This window comes from Lissotriton vulgaris, chromosome 8 (genome assembly GCF_964263255.1).
Source record: "Lissotriton vulgaris chromosome 8, aLisVul1.2, whole genome shotgun sequence".
Classification (NCBI taxonomy): domain Eukaryota; kingdom Metazoa; phylum Chordata; class Amphibia; order Caudata; family Salamandridae; genus Lissotriton; species Lissotriton vulgaris.
The window spans coordinates 1,183,160,917-1,183,168,235 of NC_141696.1; positions in this window are offsets into that span (position 1 = coordinate 1,183,160,917).

A 7,319-nucleotide genomic window follows, 5' to 3' on the forward strand; every position below is an offset into this window, starting at 1 on the left:
GGCAATAGCCCCCAATCTGACATCAGGGGCAGAAAGCCCACTAGAAGCCAGAGATTTTTTTTAAATTTGATTAAGGGGTGGGGGCTGGCCAAGATGGGCATGCCAATGCTCCCCCTCCCAGCAAAATTCCAATCGGGCAGATGGAGCAGTAGCCCTCAATCTGCTCCCCTAGGGGGTCAGTAAGCCCACGAGAAGCCAGGGATTTTTTAAAGTTTGATATAGGGGTGGGACCTGCCCAAGATCGGCATTCCAATGCCCCAACACCCCCCAAAAAAATCCCACTGTCTTTCTGCCCCCTGAGGAGGCAGATGGGCAATAGCCCCTAATCTGCCATCCGAGGCGGCAGAATGCCCACTATGCACCAAGGATTTTTTATACATAGGGGAGGGGCTGCCCAAGATGGGCATGCCAATGCCCCCGGAAACATTCCAGTCTTTCTGCCCCCCCCCCCCTGGTGGGCCAGAAAGCCCACTAGATATTGGATGTTTTTATACATAGAGGTGGGGCCAGGCCCAAATGGGCGTGCCAACGCCCCTCAAAAAACTGCCACAGCCTTTCTGCCTTCCCCGGAGGCAGAGGGGGGCAATAGTCCGTAATCTGCCATCCTGGGGGGCAGACAGCCCACTATGCACCAGAGATTTTTTATACTTATTAGTGGGGCCTGACGAGAATGGGCATGCTAATGCCCCCATCACCAAAAAATGCTTTCTGCCTCCCCCAGAAGGCAGATCAGGGCAATACTCCCCTATCTGCCCCCCGTGGAGGGCAGAAAGCTCACTAGGCATCAGGGATATGTTTATGGGCATGTCAGTTAGAAGCCCCATAGGCAAGGGTCGCTCCATTTTTTCAGGCACACATTTTGGCTGTTTCAGTGATATTTTTATTCTCATCCACACCCAAGCCTGGGCAGAAAACCTCTAGAAACCAGGGAGAGTTTGTGCGTGCGTAAACTGGAGTTTGGCTGACAGTCTGTGTGTACTGACCTTTGGCTGGCATTTTGCTGGCAGTGTGTGTGGACCTGCACTTGGCTAATGGTGTGGGTGGATTTGCGCTTAATGACGGTGTGTGTAGGTTGGTGCTTGCCTTGTGGTGTTTGTGGACTGGGGATTGGCTGACTGTATACATGGATGCTGCTTGGCTGCAGGTCCGGATTGGTTGTAGCGGGCTCCGGACTTTTACCCAGTGGGCCGGAGAGGTGGGGACCAGTTTTCTGGCCGTGGGGGGGAGGTTCTGTCACTGGGAGCCGATTTTGCAGTAGTGCTGCAATAGCGGGCCCCAGTAGCAAATGCGGGAGCAGTGCTTTTTACTAGCACCCCCCCCCCCCCTGCCAGGGCAGGTCAAGCAGCAATCTGCTGGGGCTAGTTGCTGTTCCCAGTCTCGCCCTGCTTGGCCGGCAGTGTGAGGGGATGGCACTTTGCTGGAGGAGTGCGGGGATGGTGCTTGGCTGGCGGAGTGCGTTGTTAGCATTTGGCTGTCAGTGTGCGTGGATATTGCTTAGCTGATGGTGTGCATTGATAGCATTTGGCTGGCTGTGTACGTGGATGGTGTGCATGGATGGTGCTTGGCTGGTGGTGTGTGCGGTTGGTGGTGTGCTTGTACTGACTATTGGCTGGCGGTATGGCTTGCATGGTATCATTTTACTCTGGGGAACAAGGGGAACGCTGGGTGGTAGGATATTTGTGCCGGCACGGTGATCCCACACAAAAATGTGTGGAAAAAGTGATTTTTTTTAGCTAAATTTGAGGTTTTCAGGGGATTCTGAGTAGGGAAACGTTGCAGAATCCACGCACACCATACCTCCCTGGACTCCATAGGGTGTCTGGTTTTTAGAAATGTGTGGGTTTGGTAGATTTCCCTAAATGGTCGCGAGTCCGAGGCCAAAAATTGTTGTTTTATGGTTGTTTTATGATAGGTAATTTTGAAGTATCCACAATACGTTTTGGGCCCTTGCCTGTTGCGGGTACTTGACCCACCCACACAAATGAGATACCATTTTTATCAGAACACTTTGGGGAATGCAGGGTGGGTGGAATTTTGAGGATCTACACAGATTTCAGAATTTTTCATCACACAAATGTGAGGAAAATGTGTATATTTTTTTTACAAAGTTTGAGGTTTGCAAGGGATTCTGAGTAACAGAACCTGGTGAGAGACACACAAGTCACCCCATCCAGGATTCCCCTGGGCGTCTATTTTTAAAAAATGTTTAGGTTTGCTAGGTTTTCCCAGGTGGCGGCAGAGCTAAAGTTCAAAATCCACAACTAGGCACTTTGCAAAAAAAGAGTCTGTTTTTATTGTAAAAATGTGGTGTATTCACGTTCGTTTTGGGCCGTTTCCTGCCCATGCCCACCCACACAAGTGAGGTACAATTCTTATCCCAAGACTTTTGGTAATGCTGGGTGAGTGGAATTTTGTGGATCTATGCAGATTTCAGAACTTTCCATCAAAGAAATGTGAGGAAAATGTGTTTTTGTGACAAAGTTTGAGGTTTGCAAGGGATTCTGGGCAACAGAACCTAGTGAGAACCAGAGTAGTCACCCCCTCCTGAATTTCCCTGGGTGTCTAGTTTTCAAAAATGTATAGGTTTGCTAGGATTTCCTGGTGCCGGCAGAGCTAGAGTTTAAATCTACAGCTAGGCACTATGCAAAATAAGGGTAAGTTTTCAATGTAAAAATGTGGTGTGTCCACATTGTGTTTTGTGCCGTTTCCTGTTGCTGGCACTAGGCCTACCCACACAAGGGAGGTACCATTTTTATTGGAAGACCTTGGGCATTATGGGGTGGGTGGAATTTTGTTGATTCACACAGATTCCAAAACTTTCCATCACAGAAATGTGAGGAAAATGTGTTTTTTTCAACAAAGTTTGAGGTTTGCAACAGATTCTGGGTAACATAACCTGGTGAGAACCACACAAGTCACCCCGTCCTGGATTCCCCTGGGTGTCTAGTTTTAAAAAATGTATAGGTTTGCTACGTTTCCCTAGACGCCGGCAGAGCTAGAGGTCAAAATCTACAGGAAGGCACTTTGCAAAAAAAAGGGTCAGCTTTCACTGTGAAAATGTGGTATGTCCACTAGGCCTGCCCACACAAGTGAGGTACCATTTTTATCAGAAGACTTTGGGGAATGCAGAGTGGGCGGAATTTGGTGGCTCCACGCAGATTCCCGAACTTTTTATCACAGAAATGTGAGGACATTTGGGTTTTTTGACAAAGTTTGAGGTTTGCAAGGGATTCTGTGTAACAGAACCTGGTGAGAGCCACACCATCCTGGATTCCCTTTGGTGTCTAGTTTTAAAAAAATGTATAGGTTTGCTAGGTTTCCCTAGGTGCCGGCAGAGCTAGGCTTCAAAATATACAGCTAGGCACTCTGGAAAGAAAGGGTCAGTTTTCACGGTAAAAATGTGGAGTGTCCATGTTGCGTTTTGGGCCATTTGTGGTCGCGGGCACTAGGCCTACCCACACAAGTGAGGTACCATTTTTATCGGGAGACTTAGGGGAACATATAATTGTAGAGCAACTGGTATTACCTATTGACGTTTGATGCATTTCTGCCTTCCAGATGTAAGACAATGTGTAAAAAATAAGTCACTTTGAAAAATGTCCTAAAATTCACATGCAAGTATAGGTACCCACAATTTTGGCGATGTGCAAATAGCTACTGTTTCTAAGTTCTATATTTTGCTCCCATTTCAGAAATAAATAGGTGTGTTTCATACCTATTGTTCATTCTTTATATTTTACCAAATGAATTGCTATATACCCAGTACACAATAAAAAACCATTGCAAGGTGCAGCTCAGTTATTGGCTCTGGGTTCCTCTGGTTCTTGGTGAACCTACAAGTCCTTTATATTGCCACAAGCAGAATGGTCCAGAAAATGTAGCGGTATATTGCTTTCAAACATCTGTCATACTTAAAAGGAAATACAGGTGAAAACATTGGCACAAATGGCTGTTTTTTCAACTCATTTCAATTTTTCTTATTTTCAAGTGTTAGTTTTATTAAAAAAACGTTGAAGGATCTACACAAATGACCCCTTGCTGAATTACGAATTTTGTCTAATTTTCTGAAATGTATAGCTTTCCAGAATCCACTATTGCTTTCATACCCATTTCAACATTTAACTAAAAGGAGGTTGAAAGCACAAAAATTGCAAAAATAGGCTACGTCCCAGTAAAATACCAAAACTGTGTAAAATAAATTGGTTTTCTGACAAAAGTCTGCCAGTCCCTGAAAGCTGAAAGATGGTGATTTTGTTGATACCATTTGCAGGGAAACAACCAGACACTTTCTTCTGCTGCACTTCTTTCCCATTTTTCCAAAACAAAACAACATTTTGCTGTATGTTGGCTAATTTCTGGGTCCCCTCCAGGGAATCAACAACCCTGGGTACCTTCAAAATCCCCATGATATTGGAAGAAAAGGATGCAAATTTGGCGTGGATACCTTATGTGGTCAAAAAGTTACAGTGGCCTAAGAGCGAACTATCCCAAAATAACCAAAAAAAGGGTTTGCAGGTGGGGGAGGCCTAGCAATGAAAGGGTTAAATAGCATTACATGAGGGTACAAAAACAGTTCACATCAACAAAAATAAAAAAAATAGCCTTCACAATAATATTATCTCATCGTCATTTTTGTAACAGCCCATTTCATATTTATTCAGAAACTGTCATGAGACATATAATGATCAACTCCTTTATAACAATGATAGTGAAAGTGGGCATTAGCCGTCAACATTTCAGTCTTATCTTGTAAATTATCTGGAAGACCAACTTCAGGACCAAAAAATACAAATGTAGACTGACGACCCAGTAAATTAGGCTCAAGATGAAGAACTCAGTGGCTAGATATACAACGGTTTTCGCGGTCGCAAAGGGGTTTGAGGCCCGTTTGCAACCGCAAAAAAAAGTGTGGCCCATGTACCAACCCTATTTTGCGAGTCGCTAATCAATTACAGACTCGCACAATATGGTTAGCAACTCGCTATTAGGAAGTGGCGTCCCTTCCTAATAGCGACTCCAAAACCAATGTATGAATGTTTTGTGACCGCAATTGCGGTTGCAAACCAATCGCTGTTTACCACCCTCCTCAGAAGGGTGGTAAGGCACTTGCAAATGGGAAGGAGTCCCCAGGGGTCCTCTTCCCCTTTGGGAATGCATGCACAAATATTTTTTAAGGGCAGGCAGTGGTTCCAGGGACCACTGCCTTCCCTTAAAAAATTAAACTTCAAAGTTTCATTTCTATTTTTTAAATGCATTCCATTTTCCTTTAAGAAAAACGGGCTGCATTTTTTTTTTAAAAACTGCTTTATTTAAAAGCAGTCCCAGACATGGTGGTCTGCTGACCACAGCAGGCCACCATCCCTGGGAGTACTTGCCATTTCCAATGAGGTCGCAAATTGAGACAGCCTCATTAATATTCAATAGGCATGCAATTTGCGACCCCGTTGGGAATCACAAACAGTGTCTGAGATACTGTTGTACATTAAGTTTAGCGAGTCACAAATTGCGAGTCGCACGTTTGCACAATTTGCAACTTGCTAAACCTAATGGTCGTACATTTGGCCCTCAGTTTGATCTGGATAGATAAATCAATTATCTTCTGTTATCTTACTGTTATTGATGATGCTTTATGTTTTCATCATCAATGATAAATCAGATGATCATGGAGAATTCATCAGTCACTGCAGTCATCACAAATCAGCATTCTGAGTGAAACAGGTATCCTGAAAGAGCCTGTTTCCCTTGCACAATGATTTCTCCACCCCCTGTGATTATACTGCACCAGTGAGGACAGAACTGGTTTAGAATGAGCTCAGAGACCCTTGCCCAAAGAAGAACAAAGACTAAATGGGGTATAAGTGGTGGACCTTAAACCCCAGAACTTTAGATCACCTCTGGACTCAAAATGAACCTTTGCCAAGGAGAAGAGCTGTCTGGGGTTGGCCTGAAGGAATCCTATTTCTCTCAGATCGCTGATTTGTGACGACTGCATTGACTGATAAAATCTCCAGTATTATCTGATTTATCATTGATGAAAACACAATGCATCATCAATAACAGTAAGATACTGGAAGATAATTGATTTATCTTATCCAAATCTAACTGAGTCCTTCATCTCGAGGTAAATTTACTGGGTTCTCAGTCTACATTTGTATTTTTCTGGTCCTGAAGATGATCTTCCTGATAATTTACAAGATAAGACCAAAACATCGACAACTATAGGCCACTTTCACTATCATTGTTATAAAGGAGTAGATCATTAGTCTCATGACAGTTTCCGCATATATAAGAAATGGGCTGTTACAAAAATTACCATGAGATAATATTTTTGTAAAGACTTTTTTTATCAGTCATTTTTGTTGATGTGAACGGTTTTTTGTCCCCTCATGTTATGCTATTTAATTATATATATACATTTGTACAAAAAAAGAATACACCCGCTTGTACTATTTTGTTTGGCTTTTTTTGTCATGTTTGCTTGTTTTGTTCTGATTTAGTTCTTCACGATTTCTTCGAATTAAATGTAACAATTTATTTGATTGAGGCCACCACTTTCGGTCATCAGAATTGGTTTGTCAAAAAATTAAATAGGATCGGTATATAAAAGAAATCCCTTGTAGGCATCTTTACCTGACATTAGTCCCACCCAAGCCTTCATTGGTATATTGGGTCAACCAATTTCTTGAGTAGTACAATCTAGAAGTGGCATTTTAAAACACACAATTTAAAAACCATCCTTACTAAAAGATGTGTTATTAAATTCTGAGTTCAGACAGCCTAAACATTAGTCCTCTATCTTGCCTAAACTGTATTCCTCTATCTTGTATTTGTATTTATTAAGCAAAACATTCATACGGCACTAGGATGGCGTTATTCCGGTATGGCAGTGCAGATTATCCTGACAGTTTAGAGCCTGAGATTTCAGTCGAAATGATAGAGCATTTTTCGGTTATGTTTTAAGGAACAGCCATGTTTTCAATTTCTTCCTAAAGGACAAATATTTGTCCATTAGGTGAAGGTCTAAGGGTCGCTCATTCCAATGGACGGCTGCCAGATTGGAAAAAGACTGCCCTCCGCCTCTAACCTTTTTGATCCGTTTAGTCTTGGCCATGGCCTGATGGTGGGATCTCAGATTTCGTGTGGGCATATACAATTCAATTTTATCTCTTAGGATTTGAGGGCCCTTATGGTGTAGTGCTCTGTGAGCATAGCACAGGAGCTTGAACTTAGCCCTTTGGCGAATGGGGCAGCCAGTGTAATTCTGTAAGACTTTCAGAAACCAGTTCTGCTTGCTCTTGTTCCCAATGGGAAGTTATACT